Source organism: Phyllostomus discolor, chromosome 3 (assembly GCF_004126475.2).
Source record: "Phyllostomus discolor isolate MPI-MPIP mPhyDis1 chromosome 3, mPhyDis1.pri.v3, whole genome shotgun sequence".
NCBI lineage: Eukaryota > Metazoa > Chordata > Mammalia > Chiroptera > Phyllostomidae > Phyllostomus > Phyllostomus discolor.
This window is the reverse complement of record NC_040905.2, coordinates 36,805,283-36,830,276: the sequence shown is the minus strand read 5'-3', so window position 1 is coordinate 36,830,276 and position 24,994 is coordinate 36,805,283. Positions and strand designations below refer to the sequence as shown.

General features: G+C 36.6%; 1 protein-coding gene and 1 long non-coding RNA gene across 2 annotated transcripts in view; both read right to left on the bottom strand.

Annotated features, from left to right (window-relative positions):
• ZSWIM6 (zinc finger SWIM-type containing 6) overlaps positions 1 to 24,994 on the bottom strand; it is a 186,175-nt gene that overhangs the window by 83,139 nt on the left and 78,042 nt on the right. The gene's annotated exons all lie outside the window — the stretch shown is intronic.
• Positions 155 to 6,099, bottom strand: LOC118499446. The gene is made up of 3 exons (XR_004901930.1): positions 5,967 to 6,099; positions 1,667 to 1,670; positions 155 to 165 (listed from the first exon to the last, which is right to left on the bottom strand). It is a non-coding gene; the product is annotated as an uncharacterized LOC118499446 (long non-coding RNA).

Genomic DNA, 24,994 nt, shown 5'->3' with positions numbered 1-24,994 from the left:
GGTCCTTCCCTTTCATTTCTCTCCCTCTCCTAACATTTGTTCTTTCGAAGTCTTTCCATACTTTCACCCTTTGCTGAACACATATGTACCTTGCCTCATTCCCTTATCTTTTACTAAGAGCATCTCTCTGTGACAGCTATCTTCCCCCGCAACTCCAAACTCCATCTTCGACCACTTATAAGCTTAGAACATCTGCAGTTACTGTGAGCCAATAATAGTTCTTTTCTTTGGAGGAAGCTCTACAAGGTCTACTTCAATCAGAAGTGTAAATTTACAAATTTTTTTTTTTACATATCAAAAATCAGCATTTTGTTAAAGTGAAAAACCTGGGCAGGCCAGAGAAATAATAGCCCTAAAATATTTTCTAAAAAGCTAGGATAGGAAATCCCCACTTCACTCACTTTGACGATTCTCCCTCAAACAATTTTTTTCTAAACAAATATATGAAAACTACATTTACACATTCTTTTTGAGAAGGTCTCTGATACATTACATCTTTCTGTGAAACTGAATTCTCCTAATGCTACAATGATACCCACACAAGTGAAATATTTTTTAAAGGAGAAAATAAGAAAGGAAAGGTTGATATCTTAAAGGAAGACTAAGCCAGCAGTAATCAGACTAAATAAGGATCTGATTTTCATGATCATGACCTTATTAAAAACAGTAGCACTGTATGTGCAAAACTTTTGTCTCTTAGTAATTCTTAAGAACAAAAGGTTCTGCCTGAAGAACTGAGGAAAAGTTTATTCCTGAAACCAGCATATTCATTTTACCAGTTTGTAAAAATCTTACAAAAATGTATCAAAACTTCCCTATATTCCAAAAAAATCTAATTTAACAGCTGCTTGATGGCTCAAGGTTATCATTATGAACAACGTTTACTGTACTGTGTCCTCCCAGTAATGCCCTCATGGCCTCCCTGGGCTGGGTTACTGGCCCTGTAGCTACAGAGCTCTGCACTGCCCTGCTGGCCCAGTGCCCAGTCTGTTCGCTCTTGCCCTCCTCCTTCCTTGCAGAAGTCAGGCGCCCCCACCCCCTTCTCAGGCTGACAAAAATTTTGCTTAGTAATTGCATCCCCTCAAGTTCTTCTAAAATGCTAGTTTACATCTTCTAGGAGTTTGAAAACTAGATAACCATTGTTGTTAAGTATGCATACATATGAAGAAGAATAAATTAGGTCTGAGTTTAGGCCTGAGGATTTCTTCTATAAATTAAGTGCTTAAGCTTCAGTATGGGGATATTGGTGGATTTAGCTTGGCAGCTTCAATGGCCTTTTTGTCCTCGCTTCATTGTCCTCAATTATATACCAGATAGAAAACAATAATTTGAGAAAATAAATACACTACTTTTCAAGTTTTTCACAAAAATGCAATGGAACTCAAATACAAATTCTGAAATTACTTCTAATTACTAGAAATATGTGATGCAGTAACATGTCTGATTACTTTAATCACTACTGCTAATGTTAACAAGAAAAGTGAACTTTTTTACCTGTCACCATATAAATCTTTCTTTTCTCTCAGAAAAAGAAAAATGACTTTCAGGATAAAGCATACGTAAATCCAATATAAAAAGGCTCTCAGGCTCTCAGGACAAACACCTGTGTTATTTAAAAAAAAAAAAAAAAAAAAAGCAGCACACCCAGATCTTGGTTTCTAAATACCATTCTTTTTAAAAATAACCACCACCACCAACCAAAGCTTCTTGAATAAATGGCTGTTTCTAGGGCTGGGATGAAGGAAATGCTGATGTTGCCAGGAGGATGTGTGTTAAAAAAACAGTGCCTTTGGCTAGAGGGTACAACTGTCTGAGCAACAAATTAAATAAGATTGTAATAGGAGTATAATTCAAAGAATAAAATACTTATCTCTGAGCCTTTACTTAAACAAACAAACACAATGGAGATGGAACACATTTCTTACAGAAGACTGTCAATTAATAAATGTTGACACGATGAAGGTAAAAATCATCATGAGAACAACCAAAGGAATATTTTCTGCAGGCAAGATACACTAACAAATGACAAAAATAGTAGGTGAGACCCTGGCTGGCGTAGCTCAGTGGATTGAGCACAGTCTGTGAACCACAGTGTCATAGGTTCAATTCCCAGTCAGGATACATGCCTGGGTGCAGGCCATGACCCCCAGCAACCGCACATTGATGTTTCTCTCTCTGTCTCTTTCTAGCTCCCTCCCTTCCCTCTCTAAAAATAAATAAAATCTTAAAAAGAAAATAGTAGGTGAAACTTAAAGAGGTGTCCAGCCCATGGCCCAGGATGGCTAAGAATTCGGCCCAAAACAAAATTGTAAATTTACGTAAAACATTATGAGATTTTTTGTGCTTAATTGTCTCAGTATCACATAATCACAAAATCACACTCAAGACAACTCTTCTTCCAGGGTGGTCCAGAAAGGCCAAAAGGTTGGACTCCCCAGCTTTGGAAAGGAACAACTTTACACAGACTCAAAGGATCTCACTGCCAGATATTTAACTATTGTGGTTTTAGCATATGTCCACAAATTCTTTGATATTCCTCCCTCTAGTAGGTGGAACTTAACTCTCCTCCCCTGGAGCACGGGCTGGACTTTCGTAACTCAGGTCTAATGAAAAGCAAGAAAAGAGTAGTGGAGATGCTTTCTAGTGGAGATACCTGTCAGATACCACCCTAAGCCAAGTGATCAAGATTAGGATAACCAATAAAAGTCATGGTGATATCATGTAACCCCCTGAAATGATGCAAGAAGTGTACGACATTATTATTTCTGTGACATTCTTGCAAAAAATGCACAACTCAAGCTAATCACAAGGAAAGCATCAAATAACTCAAATTGAGGACCATCTACAAAAATACCCACCCATTATTATTCCCAAGTGTCAAGGTCATGAAGGACAAGGGAAGACCAATATACTGCCATGGATTAGAGGACAATGAGGAAATGTGAAGACTAAATATAATATGGTATCCTAGAGTGGATCTTCAAAGAGGAAAAGGACTCTAGTAGAAACACGGGAGAAATCCAAATAAAGTATATAGTTTAGTTAATAGTAGTGTACAAATATCTATTTTTTAGTTCTGACAAAAGAACCATGGTTATGTAAAAGGTTAAATTAGGGGAGGCTAGATAAAGATCAGGTGGAATGCTGTATTACCTTTACAGCTTTTCTGTAATTCTACAATTATTTCAAAATTTTAAAAGTTTTTAAAAGAAAGTGATATGGTTTTTCAGTTACTTTGTATGGTTATTAGACCTTAGCACAGGTCAGCAAATACCGGACTAAGATCCTGTGGGCCACATTAAGGTAAACTCCTAATATTTCAATTTAAAGATTAAGAGGATTTTTCATGCCAAGAGGAGTGGTTGGGGGCCCTAATGGAATACTTGCACATATGTACCACTAGACACATGAAATAACATTCAAAACAGCATTTTAATATGAAACTAGAAGCCCAAATATCCATCAACAGCAGACTGAGTTGTGACGTATTCATATGGCAGAATGCTTAGAGCTGTGAAAATGGACTACAACCCCATTTTTTTTAATTGAGGTATAATTGACATGTAACAATATTATTTTTGGGTGTACAACATAATTTGAGTTTTGTATACATTGTGAAATGATCACAATAAGTCTAGTTAATATCTGTCATCACACATATGTACCGTTGGCCAAAAGTTCATCTAGTTTTTCCTGTAAGATGGCTTAGTAGTGCTTAGTTGTCTTTAACTTCATTTGAAACAATTTTGTTAGACTGTATTATAACAGTTATCATATCAGCATGCATTTAAAAAAAACATCAAAACTGGTGAATTTTTGTGCAGTTATTTTAATATTGAAGCTGGAAAAAATACATATTTTTGGCATCTTATGCTTTATTATTTCAAGAAAGGTAAAAGCACAACTGAAACACAGGAAAAGAGTTGTGCCGTGTATGGAGAAGGTGCTGCGACTAATCAAACATGTCAAAAGTGGTTTGCAAAGTTTCTTGGCACTACTGGTTTTTTGGCCAAATAATTCTTTGCTATGGGGCTGTCTTATGCTTTGGAAGGTGTTTAGCAGCACCCCTGGCCTCTACCTACTAGAAGCTAAGAGTGGGAGATAGCTGACATACTCAAAATATCCAAATCAATAAAGTTATTGGTGAAAATGAAAAATGTGTCTTTTATTTTACAGGGGAAAAAAACTGAAGGGACTTTTTGGCCGACCCAATAGTTAACAAATTTTTCTTGCATTTGAAATTTATACCTCTTAACTCCCCCCACCCATTTTACCCAATTCCAACTCCCCACCTCTGTCAACCACTGATCTATTTTCTCTGTCTATGAGTTTGGGTTTTGTTTGATTGTTTTGTTTTTGTTTTTTTAGATTCCACATATAAGTATGTGGAATTACCCAGTACTTCTTTCTCTGACTTATTTCATTTGACCCAATGACCTCAAAGTCCATTCACGTTGTTGCAAATGGCAAGATTCCATTTTTTATGGCTGAGTAATATTTCACTGTGTACACATACCCACACCCATTTTCTTTATCCATTCATCTATTGATGGACTCCTAGGTAGTTTCCATATTTTGGCTGTCATAAATAATGCTACAGGGAACATGGGAATGATAACAGCTTTTCAAATTAGTGCTTTTGTTTCCTTTGGATAAACACCCAGAAGTGGAATTGCTGGATCACATGGCAGTTCTATTTTTAATTTTTTGAAGAACATCCATACTCTTTTCCATATAAATATAGTGGCTGCACCAATTTCTAGTTCCACCAATAGTGCTTGAGAGCTCTCTTTTGCCACATCTTCACCAACATTTGCTTTTATAATAGTCATTCTAAAAGGAGTGAAGTAGTATCTCGCTGTAGTTTTCATTTGCATTTCCCTGATGATTAGTGATGTTCAACACCTTTTCATGTACCTGTTGGCCATCTGTATGTCTTCTCTGGGAGTAAATATCTATTCAGATCTTCTGCTAATACAAAACTCAAAACTCAAGGTTTTGGTGACTTCTGCAGAGGGTAAGAAGTAGTAAGTTAAGGGTCTGGAAAGGGCACACAGAGGGCTCCGAAGTATAGTAATGTTACCTTTCTAAGGTGAGCAGTGAGTTCACACATGTAGTGTTTTGTTGTATAACTCATATACATATTATACTCTTTCATATTATACATTTATTTCTAATTATAAAAGGGTAAGGAAGAAGTTTACCTTTTAACAGATACCAGATCATGCCGACTAAATATAGTTTATTAGGTACTAAATTCTTTTCAATCTCTGTAAAATCCAAACTTAAGAGGTTACATTCATCTTTTTTGAAATAGAAAATAGCCATTTCCAAAAACTGTTGCAAAAAATCTGTCACCAACTCAGGGCCTACAATGTAAAGCAAGTTTAGTTAATTAAGTCTGATGTTACATTGAGAAATCTACCGCCTTCCATCTAAAAAGAAAGAACTTTTCCATATCTCTGTTGCCATCCCAGAATAAAGTATCTTCCTTCCACAAAAACAAGAATTTTATGTATGCTGAGAAAGATAATAAGGAGAAACCCACTTAAGCTGTAGTCACAAAATTCTGAATACCAGACCAAAGTTAGCTCAGCACTCTGATGAAAATGTCTTAGATTTTTGAAGTATTTTATTGCACCTCATTTTTCAAAAGCCACAAGTTATTCATAAAACACCATCAAAATTAAACATCAGGATTTTTTGTTTTTAGATTTCTTTTTTTAATTCTTTTTTTTATTATATTTTAATCATTGTTCAAATACAGTTTTCTCCTTTTTAATCCCAATCCTTTTGTTTTTAGACTTCTAACACAGTATTTAAAAGTCAAGGTAAAATTACTTGCTTAAACTTTTAAATGCATCTCCATGGTTGGCAATAATAAAAACAGCAAGTTTTTCCTAAACACAAAACATTGAACTGGCCCTAGGCTCAATACCCACACCTAAAAACAGTATTGCCAAGACAGAAGACTGACTAAAATCCATCATTATAACACTGAGCTATGGGATATATCAAAAGTATGCTTATAAAGTGGTCAGCATTAAACTATTTTTTTTTAATTTAACTCACCCTTAATTCACTATGTCCTTACTCAATGAGAAATACTTAAATCCACATGAAAATAATCATTTACTTAATGATTGTTCATTAAGTAAACTTAATGCTTTCTTAAGCATTAAGCAATCTTAAAGCTTTCTAGTCAAGTTCCGATTTCAAGAAAAAATATTCCCAAACATCCAGGATACAAAAGTAAATAACCGAGTTAAAGCTTAAAGATCACATTTTCTTTTGGGGTGGGAGGGGAGATTTTTTGCAATGTAAAATTTTGCTTTTGAAAACTATAAAATCGAGAAATTACGTTTGCTGGAGAGATCAAAAGAAAATAAAAACAACTTACAAAAGTTTGTATTACTTCCTACAGGTGTCTTAATGCTAAACAATGTAATTAATAGGACTGTAAGTTAAAACAGGGTTTGGATATTTAAAAAATAAAGCAAATATAGTTAGCCTGTCCATCTAAACTACCGTGACATTTGTACCCTGACTTACTGAATCTAACTAACTAAAGCATTCCTGCCACGATGCCAGCCAGCTGCCTAGTCAGGCTTTCTGAAAGGACTAAGGAAACTCAAGTTCCCCCACCTGAACAGGAGCCAAAAGAGCCACCACTGCCAGTTGTAAGCAGTTAACACTCAAGATAAATCACTCCAAAATCAGTCTTTATCGATCACAATGACAACCACCACACTGGCCAGATGGTCCATCTTCAAGAGTCAGGACATACTTTTAAGGTAACAGGAGCTTCAAACTGTAGTCCCTGGAAACAGACTTCTTGGAACCACATTATCCTTAAATAAATAAAACACAATTGAATGAAGTAAAATTACAGATAGCCCTAACAAACGCAATTGACTACTTCAGTGTTCCCAAAATGACCAATGGCCAATGTTCCTGGGGTTCCTCCTCCCTGCCCTCCTTTGTTACTCCCTTGAGCGCAAACTTATCCCTGCCCCAAGCTTCACCTTCGTGAATCACTTTGCTTTGTAAAGTAAGGGTAGTATTTGCTTTGTATACTATTTACTACTTTGAAGTCCGGTATATACTTGGTAACAATTATAATCAACTGATTATGCAGGTCAAACATTCATAGTTCAGAGAAGTATAACCGTTAGAGCACAAGGAAGTGATAAAATCTCCAACAGTGGCCTTTAACTAGGAGAGGACTTCATTAACCCATTTGAGGAAAGATATGTTAAGGTGGTGATTCACTAGAATACATACTTTTTAGCAGCCCTTATTTGGTGTAACACATTATATTTTTAAATAAATCATACAAATGAGAAATCATTTAAAGCAGAGTACAGGAGTCTCTGTGATGCAGTCTCATTTAGTCTCACCCCCTTCCTGGCAGAATGAATAGGAAGGCTGATGAAATGGGTTCAAACCAAACCATTTACAGCCAACCATTTTCACTTCTGTCAGGAATACCCATTTCATATGTGGGGCAAAGAAGAATTTGAACAAATCATCATTTGTTTTCTCCCACATTCCCCTGCTACTACCAGACTGACCAAGGGGAAAATGAGTAGAAAGGATAATCCAGGAGGAGGGGCATAAAGAAAGGAAGGAAAGAAAGGGGCTGAAGATATCAGAAGACAAAAGGCTTCTGGGTGGCTACTAGGTTCAGAGTTTCTATGAAGCAGTAAAGGTATATCAATTTGGACCACATATTTCTAAAGTAGAAGCTGTTCTTTCATTGCATTGAAGTATTAAGCAGAGTCCTTCCAAACTGTGTGGCACCCCAGGCCATTTCTGTGTGCCTTTCTGGTTAAGCTGGCAGTGAGGTGACTGACTATTCATACTTCAGTCAACCTTCCTTCTTAGTTACTGCCTGAATCACACCTGGAGATCAATCGAGGGACAGGTGTTTCACTGAGACTGACCTCCCAACTGCTTCACACCTGTTCCTGTCCTAAAATAGCCACAACTTAACAAGCAGTAAGGGGGAAAGTATGATAGGGATGGAGTGGGTCCAGTACAGTCAGCATCACTGTTCATCCTAGCTATGCTGGGAATGTAACTCTTGGAACTATGACAACAAAATCCCAGTACAACTAACAAACACCTTTTGAGGTGCAGACTGGTGTAATTTAATTACAGGAGAGTTGTGGGATAGTATATATGGCCTTACTCAAACCTAGGCTATTAAAAACAAACAAATTCTTACAGGATGGCCAAAGGCATTCAAAGAGGCAAAGACCGCACTGTTTAGAAGGGCTGTCAAAGTAACAGTGTTAGCATTTTTTTGAGGTTTCCCAACATATTCTCCTTGCAGAGGACATTTCAAGTAGGTAACATCAAAATGTCCTATATATACCGATTACTCCTATTTCTATTGGTACTGTGATTTTCTCAGACTACTTCAGTATCTCCAGTCAAGACTAGTCTCACTCAACCTCCACTCCCAACTATGGCCATATCTTTTCTCTTTATTGCTAAAATATGCTTGCTTTTGACTTCCACATGAAAAATAAGTCTCCTTACCATACCCCCATATACTTCTTGGTTCAATGTTTTTATTTTATTGTCTGTTAGTCTATCAGATCAGAGCCGGAAGGTCTCTCTGAGGTTGCAAATTCCTTCAACAATTTCTTTCAGAATACCTAACCAACACCTCTATCATCTTTCCTTCCCCAAACAGAATATACACTCTCTCTTTCACTTGAGAACCATGGGATTTGGTAACACAAATATCAAGCTCTCTAACCACTTTAATAAGTAATATTGCCATTCAACAAATTAGTTATGGGGGAGAGAATGAAATAGTGAAAAGAAGGAAACTAATTTAATAGACTATGTTCATTTGTACATAATATGAAACTTTCAAAAGTGATTTCTATGATCTCATTTGATCCACGTACTCACTTATACGAAAAGAAAAGGCACTGGGAGCGATAAGAGCCAAACACTGATAAGAGTTTTTATATTTCAAAGTTTTACCACTCAATAAAATATATATTATTTTCCCCCATGTTACAGGTAAGGAGAAGAAAGCTATGATCTATGATGTTACTGTGCTACTACTAAGTGGCAGTTCATGTGATTCTGGCCATACTATGTTGCCTTCAACCTAGCTTAATTGGATTAAGTTTTCTAAGCCCTAATTGAAGAATGATCAATGAAATACTCAAATCCTAGACATACAGAAACTATGGGTCTTACCCACACAAAAAAGCCTGGGCCTAGGCAGTCAGAGAACCAGATCCTTACATATCCCCATCACCTCACCCTGCCCCAACCTACAGGGCTATCTGTACAGCCTTGGACAGGTAATTTACCCAATGAGGCCCTTAGTTTCCTATATATAAAATGTGAAAAGCAGATTAGATAATTTTTAAGGTTATGTCCACCACCATTTTATTTCTCTGTAAGAATATTCAACTCTACAGAATTTTTTCTTTAATAAATGTGTGAAACATAAGGAGAGGGTTGAGAATCTCCAACCTACAAAACAAGGAGTAAATTTAGTTAAGCTTTCCTTATAGTCTCCTGAACACAGATGATCTGAATTTAAGCATTTAATAAGTAGCTCTCAATGAGGAAACACATGACGAGAGGCTACCCATGAAGCTATCTTTATATCCAGGAGGAATTCGAGATGAGTTTGCCTAATTTCTAAACTCTGGATGAGGGAATGAATGAGGGAATGTTATGAGAATGTGTATTTTTTTAGTGATAAAAAAACAGGAAAGGCTAACAATTTCAAATTTGGAATCACTGCCTATATACCATGAAATTTTAACTTTTACTTACAGTATAATCTCATGTACATTATCCATAACCTAGATTAACAAACCCATTAGCTCATGCAATTTCCTCTGCTAAATATGCCCTTTTTTCCTCTCTCTAGTCACCTGCATGACCTATATTCTTATGTGCAGAGATGTTTTTATACTGCCAACATTTGAAAAACAATCTAAATAACCAATTATGTTGTATCAGTGTTTGGTGTTTATGACCTATATTAAATCCATTCATCCATACAGTGAAAGACCACTACTACCTACAACTTCACCACCCATCACACATACAAAAAACATTTTTGTTCTCTCTTTCATGCACCAAAGTACTTTCTGCAGATTGTTATTACAGTCTCTGACATACAACACTATGGTGAATTGTCTATATGCCTGTCTCTCCCAGTGGACTATAAGCTGTTTTATTCATCCTTGTGTCTCCAGTACCTACTGGACCAGGCACATGGTTGGCATGCATAAAATGCTCACTGAGTTGAACAGAACAAAAAATTTCCCATTCATTCAACCAGCATGGCTTTGGACCTGAACATCCCAAACACTCATGCTCAGATGTGTTTTGCTGTACTGGATGGCAAAAGCAAAGTCCAAGTATCATGTAATGTCAGTTCCCAGAGAGAACCTGTGGGGAAAAGGTATTTTAAAAAGCTTACATACCCGTGGAGCAGAAGGGCAAAAGCTCTCTTTATCTTAATTATCAGTGTGAAATTGAAAATGGGGCTTCACAATTTAGGAGTGGGGGAAAAGTCTTCACATTTTTTATAGATCTGGAGGCCAAGAAAAGTTAAGTATTACCAGTATCTTTAAAGTAATGCTCTGATAATTGTTCTTTTATTGCTGATACTCTTTCTCCTTTCTGGGAAGGTAAGAGGAATTGATTATGTGAAATATCCACTATCTCCTATTATCTACTTTAACATATGAAAAGGTAGCACCTGTCCCTCCCCATGAAGAGTTCCTAAGAGACTGTCATTTTTCTATTTCACACAAAATTTGAAAAGAGATCTGGGCCTCATGCCAAAGGATTGTCAATTTTTCAAAGATTACCCTACCAAATCAGACATCTTTCTTCTTCCATTAGAGAAGAGATTAAAATAGAATTACACTTCAAAATGTGAGCTCAACATTTTAAAACCACTAAACTTTTTGTAACCTTAATATACTCTAGCTTTTTTCACCTTTTCTTCACAGCATTAAACAAAACCATAGCATGGTTTTCAGTCTCAAAGATCTTTCCTGTCTCCCCCAATTTGTCACAGACTATTTTAATTGCCAGAGTAAAGCACTAAGTCATAATCTGGCATTTCAAGCATATTCCTGCAATCCAGGTTAGGTAGAAAGGACAACTGGATTGTATATTAGGTACATATAACTAACCCCACCATTCTCATGAGGTGAGAAAACCAGATTCTATGAGAAATTATTTGTCTTTTAAAAAAACAGCAATGTGCAAAGTCCTTCAAAAGTCTTTTTTACACTGGAACAAATCATTTGGAAATAATAGTTTGTCCTTATCTCATAAAAGTTAAAACCACATAACACTAAACAAGTGTGTGTACACATATACAAAAAACACATAATCCAGAACCCTCTTAGTATCATTGCTTAGCATCATTGGTCCACCATGCTTCGATAAAAAATATATTACTATACAGCAAAAAGAATGCTACAAGTAACCACACAGATGAATAAAAAAAAAATGTTGAAGAAGCAAGCAAAAAGAATACAGTATAATTCCATAACTATCTTTTCAAATGTAGGCATACGTCTTATGTACTGTTCAATATGTATTTTATACTTCACAATAAAAAAGCAGTCTTTTAGCTTAAAAACTCTATAGTCTTCACACATAAAACCCTTATTTTCATTTCAGTTATAGCACTTGTAAAGTCTATTTTTCCACCAGCCTATATAAATTGCTTGAGAGTAGAGATTGATTTTATTCATTTTTGGGCTCCTAGAATATTATGGTATACAGCAGATGTTCAACAAATATTGACTGGATAGATGAATGACTGAATGATGAACACAGGGAAACCTCAAACAGCAAGGAAATCTCCATGAGGCAGAAGAATAAAAGTCACTTCACTTTTCCTGTATATAGGCAAAGACCAGTTTTTAAAAATCAGCCTCAAATTTCAACTACTTAAATACATTCTCAAATGCCTGTTTCTAATAAATGGTTCCATTCTGACACAGGATAGTTTTAGTATGTATTTTATCAAGATAATTTCTGAGCTCACAGTTCAGTCACCAAATTCTGATTTTCCCTTTTGCAATACAGCTGCCAGATCCGTGGCTGTCTAACTGTATTAATAATTCCTTAATTTAAATACAAAGCACATGCACAACCCTCTTTATGAATTTACCCCCAAGAGTTCTAAAATGTTTCTCCATTAAAAAGCACATCTCAGCACACATCCTGCTGTTCTTAAAGTTGGAATGCTTTCCTCCTCCCAGTTCCCCAGTCAGTCTCCCATGGACCATAGGACTGAAATTAGCTATTCATTATATGTGAAGGAGCACTGGCTGGAGCGAAGCCCTGCAGAGAAAAACTGCTACTTTACATGTCAATTTCAGAACCAAAGCATCTGCTACCTTACTAATATGTATATTTAATGTCTCTGCATAATGTGCAAAATTATATGCTTTTCACTGCCTGTTTGCTCTGGTATTAGGTACTCTTAAGTAGCATTATTCTAAATTGTTCTCTGAAAAACATGAAACTTTTTATTAGGTCTTTTCCCGGGTGTTGCCTATAACAGAAGACCCAAAAGAACAGCACAGAGAGTTCTGAAGACCAAAAGACTCAGAGTAAGGTAACCAAATATGACAAGTTTTTGCCCTGTTAAGAACTAAGTTGCTAATAATTTACTTTGTATTCTAGGTTCCTTACTCCTGGATAAAGTTTCAAGTTGCCATGGTGGGGGAAGGGGGGATTAGATTTTTAATAGCTGTTGTTAAAACCAGAATATTGGATAATCCATACACTTATATTAAAAGTTATATTTCTAGCATCTCTCTCTTACCAACAATTTGTTCCAAAGAGACACAATTTTTTCTGTGAATTGTGGTGACACATGTCCACAAATAAGCCTCAGAATGGGGTGGGAGTAGGGAGAGTAGGTTTAAGCCATTAAACTACATAATCCTTGTGTATGGGTTAGAATTGCTTTTGTTCATTAACCTTCCTTCTCAGCAGGAAGCTGACAATGTTCAACATTTAAGAACCACCTTGAATATCAGTATTACACTAGTCAAACCTAAGTGATACTAGATGTACAATAAAGAACTAATGGATGTGTTAATAGAATTAAAAGTGCCACACTGGCAAAATAATCTAGATTGCTTTATCACAGTTACTACTGCTGTGATTAATGACTTGCTCAGATTAACAAGTAAGATTATTCTAGCTTTATAAATCTGTAACATTTGTTAGTGAAAAGTCTCTTTGGTTACAGAAAGCAACTAGTAGATCTTGTTTTTGTATGCAGTTGAATGCTAGATATAGGCTTTTGGGTTTGGCCTAAAAATCTGGTAATAAATTTTAAGATTAATCTACTTTTTTCTTATACACAGAAGTTTAGATTCCAATATTTCAAAAAAAAAAAAAGATCTACAAGTGTTTGTCCATTGCCACCCACCCCACACTATCTTTTACAAGCTGCCAAGCAAGCCCAGTGCCTGACTCCACTTTCCCTCTTACATTGTAGTGACTTTTTTTTTTTTGCTTGATTTTAGTGGGACTTTACACCAGCTAATGTAATCTGGAGTGTGCATTTTGAGGCAGATGTTCATACTCTCTGTGAGAAGGTAGGCAGGGCAAGATCTGGTTAATAGCAAAACAGATGTTAGAAGATGGGCAGTCAAAATGAGTGCAGGCTTCTACAATTAAAACCATTAAGAATATTTCAGGCTGGAAATCATTGTAACCTGGAAAGATGGGCCAGTTACACTATTTTTATAATGATGAACAGAACTAGCTCTATTTCTGAGAAGCATGAATCATTACTTAAGGTGACTCTACTTTCTGGTACTTTATCACAACTGCAATTTCATATTTATTTGTTATATATTTAACAATTATCTTCCCATTTGAAGAGAATTATGCTCCCATGCTCCAGAGAACCAGAGTTGGCTATTTGTCTCAGTACAATGCCTGATACTTAGTAATGGTAACTCAATAAAATATCTATTGTGAATGCATGTGAGCATGAATACTAGAAATAAGTAATAGCAGAATGAGAAAGAACCATAATACAAACCCACTGAATAGAGAGAACCTATCATCAAACCAGGAAAGAGCAGGTAGTGACCAGGGCTTCCATGATTAAGGTGGTCCACAGTCTGATGTCAAGATCTGAGGCCACGGAAGCTTTATATATTTACTGAATAATATAGCACTGACCTAGCAAAGATCTTAATAAATAAATCATAACAATATATCTGTAGGAGGAGAAACTAAAACTAAAAGAAATATTCTCTAACACTATTAACCTATAAAATTTAAGGTTAAGATTATTACTGCTGTATTGTTCAAAGCATGGGTCAGTCAGATGATGTCCAAATTACTACTAACATATCTTTTGGTGATAATTAAATAGTGACTCAAGTTTTTAAAATAAAATATATAGTTGCAGACAACTGTAACTGAACAATAATAAAGTAATTAAAATATAGATAGATAGTTGCTCACCTTAGCTATACATTTTGGACTACAGACCAGAAAATAATATAACTGATGATATCCCATCTTTAATCAGAATCTAAAAAAAAAAAAAATTAAGTTCTTTGTCATCTAAACAACCATCATGAACCAACAACCTTAGAAAATATAATAAATCAGCTTCTTATTTAATCAACAATGTAAAAATGTAATACTTAACAGTTGTTTAAAATATGCATAACTAGGTTTGCAATAGTTATCCTGATTTAAAGCAAAGCACATCTGTTTATGAGTAAGTAAATAAAGTCTGACAGCAATTTGGAACATCTATCAGAAGGAATCAACTGCAAGCTTAATAAGCATTATTTGTATTCCACATAATACTCTATTTCTTCTTTCCAGCCACTGCAGTAATAAAACACACTCAAATTCATTTAGAGTATACTAAATCCAATGTACCTAGGCAAAACACTGAAAATTCCATTTGGATGGTTCCCAGTCCATACAGTCCAACTTTTTAAAGTATTACTACCATCTGGTTACTAGTCTGTGTTTACCAAAACAGTAGCTGTGCACACATTTCTCTAACAGCTGTGTTCAAAAACTTTAAATCAATCCATTTGGCTAAATGAAAACTTCAAGGGAAAAATATATAGTATTTTGAGTATATACTTAAAATACGTTCTATTGCATTTAATAACATTCCCCAATGACAAAAATACTAAGACTGTAAGTGGTATTTGAGACATCTTATTTACATTTTCAATTATTTATCAAATGATAGAGGTCCCACGGAAGTCAAGTGAATTGCCCAAGGTCAAACACTAGTTAGTAGCTGGACTCTGTCCAGAATATCAGTTATCTCTTGGTTCCCAGTATGAAGTCTTTTCCCAAAATTGTTCCAACCTAATATTGAGATCCTAGAAATAGAACCGTGTCAAGGGAATATACTGTTTAATAAAAGAAGGAAAGAAGGTTAAAAATATTTTAAGTGCATAGAATCTTCATAAAATATAACCCTCATCATTAATTATAAAACCCGACTTGTATTTGTTTTGTAACTGTGGTACGAGCTTACAGTATCCTGTGAAATTCCTAAGAATCTGAATTTCACAAAACTTTCCCCTTCTTTTTTATATCCTCCTCCCAAATCCTCCCATAAAAATTAAGTCTACAAACCAGTCCTATTACCCTGGTCAAAAGGCTAAGTGATTACTTTAGACTCAAAGAGAATTTCTTACCTCCCACACACATCTTAATGTTTCCCATTCTAGTATATGTCACATTGCATGCTTTCTTGTAAGAAGAATCTTTTTCTAATTAAAACTATCAAACTTTCAAATGATCCCTTCCCCTAAAGAACAAACCCAATCCCCAAATAGTTACAGAAATTTTCTATGCCTTTCTTAGAAGGGGAAATTAAAGGCAGTAAGCCAAATGTATTTTCAATCTTCTGTTGTTAAGAGTACTAACAATTTCTCTAATAATATATATAAGAAAAACAAACTTTCAGAACATTCTGGGGACTACTTTAAGCTTACTTGGGTTAATGAGCCACTAACCTTGCTTTGAGAAAAAAATTGTTTCCTTCCTTCCTCCTTTTTCACGATACTCAAGAAGAAAAAAATAAACAGCCCACCAAAACAAAGCATGTGTAGTGCTCCACTTTCAAAGGAAACAACTGGACATTAAATTATTTGGACGTAAGGGTATATAGAAGGGGCAGTTTCTATTTATAGGTAAACTGTGTTTTTTGTTTTGTTTTGTTGGCTTCCTGATCCCTGGTCATTTACTTTAGAACATGAAAACCCAATGAAAAACCCAAACTCAAAAAACTTTTATTCTTTTCCTTATATCATATCATGTCCAGGAAAAGAAGAGTTGGTGTCAGTGGACAACAGCTAAAACAGACTGGGGCTAAGTTAACATCACGATTATTGAGACAAATGTACATCCATCATATTATAGGTACCTCTCATCAAATATCCTTGTACATACTGTTAATGAAACAGGACAAGCAGTATTATTTCCATTTGACAAATATAGCAGTGATATTTATACTAGCCAAGGTCTGGAAGCAGTCAAAGTGCCCACTGGTGGATGAGTGGCTAAAAAACTCATCTCATGTGGTGCACGCACAACATGGAATACTACTCAGCTGTGAAAAAGAAATCTTACCCTCTGGGGACAGCAGGACCTGGAGAGTATTATGCTACATGAAATAAGCCAGTCAGTGCAAGACGAGTACCATATGATTTCACTTATATTTGGAATCTAATAAACAAAATAAACTAACAAAATAGAAATAGACTCACAGATACAGAGAGAGACTGTGGTCAGAGGGGAGAGGGGTCAGGAGGCTGGGTGAAAAGGTGAAGGGATTGAGCAAAGGAGAAAACTCAGACACAGACAACAGTATGGTGATTACCAGAGGGAAAGTGGGATTGGGGGTGAGGGTAAGATAAGGGTAAAGAGGGATAAATGGTGATGGAGAAACTTGACTTGGGGTAGTGAACACACAATACAATGTACAGATGATGTATTAGTATGGAATTGTACCCCTGAAGCCTATATAATTTTATTAACCAATGTCATCACAATGAATTCAATTTAAAAAAAAAAGAAACTCATGGAGGTTAGATGACAGCCTCAGGGCTCAAGGGTAGTTAAGTTAGCTGCAGTGCCAAAATCAGTAGTCATTCCACACCACCACCTTAGTTCACTTTACTACTTTCTACTAATTTGCAACACGAAAATACAAAGCTATGTAGAATGCCTCACTCTGCTTGCCTCCTGTTTTTGGTCTTCCTTTCTCTCTTCCAACACTCTGTGAACTCTATGGCTTAGCTCTGTTTGAGCACAATATGGGGCTGAGAAGCCAGGCATGCACTTCCTACACACACTGCAGACTCTACAACTGAAGCCTATGATGGTTCATTTTGCACAGGTGGTCAGTATTCCATTTAACTATTTGTGTGTACACAACTCTTTCTAAATTCAAACCTAGCACAGGCTGAAATTTAATTCACTGTTTTAGAGAAGAGGGAAGCAAAATTGTTTTGAAATTCTCTGTGAAAAACAGCCTGTTGTATTAGAACAAACAGCAGCTTGTTCCTATCATTCCTTTGTTTGACAAGTCTGGGCTGGCTAGAAAGGTCATTTATGCCTCAAAGCATCAAATTAACATTTGAAGACATGAATTTTAAAAATGGCTATTTGCTTCTGTTCTGTGAATGGCTAACATAGTTCAAAAAAACTGACAGGAGAAAAACCCACTACAGTCTTAACCAAGTCCCAAAAAAGAACAAAAAACAATAACAAAAAACAGAAAAAGGAAACCCCCAACTTTCCTTAGGCAAAATGAGCACTGATTTTCTGTTCATGACAATATATGCTGACTATGTCTTAATTAAGCCTCATTCTTTGTAACAGAAGAATTAAGAAGGTAGCTTAATGGTTCAACTTTTAAGCAGGGGGGGGGTGCAGTCCATTAATTATATTGTAAGATGACTTTTTGACAAATCCCAAGGTTCTTTCCTCTCAGCCATAACCCTCTGCTCTCAATACCAGTAAAGGCTGTACAGAATAAACTCCCAATTTATTTAGTACTGTCTTGGTTCAAACTCATTTTTTTCCCTTAAGTGCCTATATCATTTTCCCAACATAGGTCTAAGTTCCTAAATATTTGAAATATAAGCCATCATTACTAAATACAACCTTTATAAACTATTCATTCAAGATCTGGAAATACTTTGGTTTCACTGGTGGGATCAGGGATGTGACGTTTGAAATTCATTGTAGTTAAAGAACACTGCAACTGAAAATAATCTCTAAAATATAAGATTCTTCTTAAATAATTACCTCAACTAGAAACAGTCTATGTTATGAAGTTAATTCATAAAACCGTATCTCAGTAATGTTGCTTCTTCAAGCCACTTTCCTACCCACTCTCTTCTCACTGCTTAACCCCTTGCTATTTGACTTCCGTTGCAAATATCCCATGGTCAAGGTTCCCTTGGGAGTAATTAATGACCTCATAAATGCAAAGCACAAAGGTCTCCTCTCTCAGGCCTCTTGCTCCTTGACCTCTCTACAATATCTGACACTACTCCCTAACATCCTTTGACTTGGCTTCCGTAACACTGCACTGGCATGACTGTCCATCAAGCACCCAAAGCACCCCTTTTCAGTACCTTTCACTTACCATTCAAAATCTAAATGACCCTAAATTTGAGGGCCCTTTGTGCAGATCCGTCCCACTGCACAAATCCTGGGACTCCATTCACAACAATGACCGTGTGACTGATATCCCCTGGAGCTGAGCAACAGAGTGGCCCTGTCCTCCAACTGTTCTCAGGGTTTACCACAGATAATGCATTCTCTTCCTGGACAACAGCATCCATTTCTACACCTTCTACCACAACCCCCCCCCCCCCCCCCCCCCGCCGCCCAACACACACACAAATACACCTAGCTCCCAAATCTGTACCTTAATCTATATTTTCTTCTGATGACCAGTCCTCCCTGCCCAAATGCTTGTTATCTCCATGGGGGCAGTGCATATTCATTACCAGGAGTACCCCAGTCAACCCATCTCCTAACAAAACCAGCACCACTTCCATGCCACGCCAGACTCCTTCAGTTCCCTCATCTTGGCCATAGCAAATCTTGCCAAGGCTTTCTCTAGCTCACACCTATTGCCTCACCTTTCATTCCCAAATCAGCCTTCACCTCTCACCGTAACGGATGAGCTCCTACCTCCCTGCATCTTGACATTCCAATCTAGATTAAAACACAGTTAGATGCTAAGCCAGAATTGTTACTGTATTCTATAGAAAAATTAAGGGCTTTGAAAGTAGTGACCCCCCCTTCTCTTCCACTCTCCTACCTCTTTACATTTTCCAACTCAAGTTCTATTCCCTCCATTTTACAAATGTTATCATTGTCTAAAAAAAAATCTAGAGAACTAAATTTTTCCTTGATTTGATCCCACATTAAAAAATATTATAACATGGCCACACGAAACAGATCAGCACTGATGTATATTATTAACCATGTCATTGTAGTTAATGTAAACATTTCCAATCAAAATCAGGTGACTAGTTCAACTGTTTATTTCTAGGTCTATTTTTTAAAAATAAATTTTAATAGAAAAGACATGATAATCATGTCACCTGATTAGGGCTAGAACATCATCAAACTCTCTGTAACAAACTCTACCCTCTTGTATAAGTGGTGCTTCATGCAAAGTAGACAATAAACGGCTTAGAATCTGAACCTCAAATTAGTGGTAACACTTGACTGTCCCTCTCACACACAAACAGGGGCTGTTTTTAACAGAGGTTTCTCTCCCGTCTCAAAACAAAATGATAAAGGTGTAACAAAACCAAGAAATGAAGTAATTTTTCTCCAAATTATTGAGAATTGTTTTTATAATGGTAGCAACGGACCTGTAATAAATCATTCAGTGTTTCCTCTTCCTCTCCTCATCACTAAGAGGAACACAATTACCCAAAGTGAGAGGCACAGGTCAAAGTCATTAAAAAAGCACAAAACTATCCAGAAAGCTCACCACTGAGAGCAGATTCAAAAGATTTTTTTTTTTTTTTAAAAAGCAGAAAACCTGGAAGCTGGAGCAAGAGGTTTCAACAACATGAAGGTATCTAATGAACTATGACCATGTTCTCCATCCTTTCAACTATTTCTGGCATCCCTCTAATTCTGAAAAATAAAATAGCCTAAGAGAACTACCAAAATGGCTTTTACAAGTCAGGAAAATGACTAGGGCACTAATTTCAGTTAGGAGAATCAAACTAGGTCAAATGCCTCAGTTCACTGTAGCATTCATGTCCATGTTTTACCCCTTTTTAAGTGGTTTGCCTGAATCTAAGAGATTAAGGAAGTTCTAAATAAACCAGAACTCCCTTAGATACTGTCCTTTAGATGTAAAGTCTCCTGTGGTCCCCCGACTAATATTCTTTAGTTCTTACCATGCTCAAACCTAACCTGTCCCGGAGCCATCACCAAGATACAGAGAAACTAAGACAGCCATCTTCAGTAGCTCAAAAAAGTCTCAATATGGCACAGGTGGTATGAACGATAAGATCTCATTTTTATGAACTAAGTCAGAAAAAATCATTGTGAACAGAAGAAATTTGAAAATTTAAGAATTTTATTAAAAATAGTTGTTTGAGGCCCTGGCTGGCATAGCTCAGTGGATTGAGCGCAGGCTGCAAACCGAAGTGTCACAGGTTCGATTCCCAGTCAGGGCACATGCCTGGGTTGCAGGCCATGACCCCCAGCAGCTGAACGCTGATGTCCCTCTCCCTCTCCCTCCCTCCCTCTATTTCTCTCCCCACCTCCTTTCCCTCTCTAAAAATAAATAAAATCTTTTAAAAGAATAGTTTGATTACTATTAGAAAAAACCTATGCACTGGAATATATATAAACACTAACCTTAAAAAATATAAACAATTTAAACATTTTGCTTAAAAATTAGTTTAAGCATGAATCATCAACAGATGCCAAGTACAGGGACAAATTTTGATGTGGAATAGGACATTTTCATGGTCTTCAAGTGTCTCCCCATAGATTGCTTATTACTTTCCAGGGGGAGAAAGTAACTATATAATGAAGAAAGTGGAAAACACTTGGAGTGATGATCACAAGTAACACTACCAAGGAGAGGCAGATGGATTTCATTTGCCTCCAAATATTATGTCCAGGAGAAGGTAGAAAAGGGGAGAGAGAGAGAGAGAGAGAGAGAGAGAGAGAGAGAGAGGAGAGGGTGGGAGCACAGGGGGATGGAAAGTGGGGAGGAGCGAGGAGGGAGAAAGGAAGGGGGAGACAGAGGATGGGGAGAGGGGGAGAGGGAGGAAGAGCGTAGGGGTGGGGGGAGGGCTTATTGATAAAGCAAATGGGCTAAAATGTTAACAAGTGAATAGAGGCCAAAAGTTTATAGATATTCTTTGATTATTGTTATTTGCACTATTTTCCTTTTAAGTTTGGAATTATTACCAAATTAAAAATTTTAAATATTCAAAGTTTATGTGCATCACTCCAGTATTTTGCCACTTAATTTGGTAAATACACTGCATTTTCAAATAGTATTGTGAAAACAGGATTTCATCTTATTATTACAACCTTACAAATCACACAACAGCCTAAAGAGATTGTGCTGGAGAAAAAGTACCTGTGTCAAAGGTTTGAAAAGCAGCCTCTACACTTCCATAGCTGAGTGTAAATGAACAGCTTCTGCTTGTACAATGTATAACTGTATAATAAAACAGAAAGAAAGAAGAGCTATTCTGTTAACATTACCCCACTGTTAAAAGCTCCAGCCACCTGCCCATTACTAACTGAGCAGAATGTAAAACTCAGATTCCGTAGCTGGACATACAAGACCCTTCACAATCTGGGGAAGCTTACCTCTTCAAATTTATCTGTTGCCACCACCTCAAGCCTACCATACACAGGCCTTCAACATTCCAGCCATGCTGATTATAAGCCCTGTGCCTTTGTATATGCTTTTCCCTCTACCTGGAATGTTCTTCTCCAATGGTTTTCTGTTTCTGGTGAGCCCTTTCTCATGCTTCCTAATTAAGCTTAAATATCACTGCCTCTGTGAAGCCTTTTCTGGCTCTCCCAACAAAAGTTAGTCTTACTCCTTATACTCTTCTCCCAAATAATCATGTCCATGTTTCTGCATTTTAAGAAGATTCTCTATTTCTGTGAGTTCCTCCCTAACTAGAACATGAGGTTTCTCAAAGCAGGAACTGTGGTCTAGAACCAGAGTATCTTCCAAGCAGGGTGCTTCACAAACACCAACTAGATGACTAAATCAACTGCTCTAGGACAGATTCAAAGTAAACACCACCTAACAGCTAGATCACTTATTTTATATCAGACAGTAGTGTGAGTGCTTTTCAAATACCAACTTACAGTTGTCCCTTGGCATCTGCAGGGGACTGGTTCCAAGACCCTCTGTAGATGCCAAAATCTAAGCATGCTGTAGTCCCTTGTATAAAATGGCATAATATTTGTATATAATCTACACACATCCTCCCACGTACAGTCAAATCTCGGTTTTCAAACAATTTGGTTTTCAACCATGTTGTTTGTGGAAAAATGCCTCAACTGTCTAATAAAACTTCGGATCTAGATTCTCTACCCAGCAACCCTTTCATGCTCATACCTATATGATCAGTCATGTGTCTGTCTCTCAGGTGACAAAGTAGACTGGATTTTCAAGCTGCTTCTCGGTTTTCCAGAATGAATTAAGTTCAGACATCAATGTTCCACTGTACTGTAAATCATCTCTACACTATTTGTAATACCTAATATAATGTACATTCTATATAAATAGTTGTTATACTGTATTGTTTAGGGAATGACAAGATAAAAAATCTGAACATGTTCACCACAGAAGCAACCAGTGTAGGCCTACCTGATTAAACAGATACACATCAACAGCAAACCTAACTTCCTTTTTTTCAAATGCTACTTTAGATCCACAGTTGGTTGAACCCATGGACACAGACCCACGTGTATGGAAAGCCAACTATACTCACAACAATCCAAAGAGGCAAGTTTTTCTCTATTTTAACCTCTCTGGGATGTATCAATAATACAATGTACAATAGTTAAATGGACAGTGTATTTTTGTTTCTTAGTGGTACAATCAATGTTGTTGGTTTTGACAAAATATGGCAATTATTCCCAGGTAGTGTTCCTTCATATTTACAGATGAGAAAACTGAGGCATAGATGGGAATTTAATTAACTTGCTGGAAGTTGCATAGAAGAGTCAAGATTCAATCCCAGGCTGAATGACTATAAAATCCATGATGTTATGTTATCTCCCCAACAAAAGTGGTCCAAAAGCATAAATGTGCCATTGGTACCAGCGCTAGGACAAACCCAAAGGCGAGGTTTGCTCTTTGAGGGTACCAAGATCCTGAGAATGACAGTGAGTTGAAATGGACCTTAAAGTACCTGAGGAGAAAGGTTTGGTTTTTCTGGGAAAGACCTGGGCCCGAGTCCTGGCTCCTTCTCTATCCCCTACCCCAGAAGACATTCTCAACATCTTTATGTTCTCCCTTAGGTTTGTCCTGAAGTTCCTAGTAAACACAATTCTCTCAGAGCTAGTAATTACCAAAAAATGACCTAATCAAGTCTTCTGCTTTCTATCTTAATCCCTGTAACATCATCATCTCTGGTATAAGTAGCTATCTAGCTTCAATTCAAACACTTAAGCATTTCCTTTTATTCTGAGAAAGATGGGAAAAGGTAGTCCTTATATTAAAGTTCACCTCTTTCTAATTTTCAACCACAGTCCTATGTCTTCTGTCCGAGCCTACATAGCAAATTTTAATTACCCTTTCCTCATGACCTTTCTCTTCTTCGAAAACTATATTCTTGAGATTATGCATAGGTACTCTGCTTTCTTCAAAAAGTTGCCATCATCAGAAATAATGAAGGCAGAAAGAACTAATGGTAACAAAGGCATAATAAGCAAAGTACTAAGGAAACAGAAGAAAAGCGGCTCATTTTGGGGGGACAGAGAGTTGGGAGTGGTGAAGGAGTAAAGGTTCATGGATTTTGAAGGGTAAAATGTCAGCCAGTTTCAAAATTCAGTATTACACTAGGGGAGAACTTTCATGAAACAAAAAACTGAACTTTCAAACATGAAATATTTTTTATTTCTAACATTCTTGCTTCCATTTTATGGTTCTGGGCAGAAGGCTCACTGGCTTGTACAGTTTGTACAGTGCTGAATGCATAGATAACCATCCTACTGACAGGGGAATGTACGGTTGGAATCAACAGAGTGAAACATCATCTGGGTGGTGCCATCAAATTTGTAGCAGTATCACTTGCTGAAGATTTTACTTGTATTCTTCACTAACCAAAGGCTGCCTCAGGCACTTCTTTGTATTCATAAGGTAAGAAACTAGCGCAAATGCATTCTGTAATTGCTTCTTAGTAATCAGTGACCAAGTCAGATTCTCCAATGCGTACCTCCACACACACAGCCCACCCCGTCACCAGTAGCCTCAATTCTACTGCAATGTATAACATGGATAATGTACAATGCCATGCCTCAACTCTCTCTGAAACCAGACAAAATTATGTATTTTGGTAAAAATACTAGAAACTTCACCATAAAAAAACTTTAAAACATAATTGTAAGTGATCTTTCTTTCCACCTGATATTACATGTGTCACTTACCAGTGCAGGAGCAAGTGAAATGTCTATAATATTGTCATAATTTTTAGATTTACTGTAAGAAGCTGAATCACTAGTATCATTTTGTCTTTAACATGGTCTATAACTTAATATTACAGTGCCACTAGACAATCTGCTGATCTCTAAAGCATGTGTTGGCTTCTTTGTATGGTCACTTTCTAGTTCTTCATAAATCAGTTTAGTGTATTGCCTTCCAAGTGAAGATGACAAAATTTAAAGATTACTACTACAAATTAACACTACAGATGTATGCAGTTCCTAC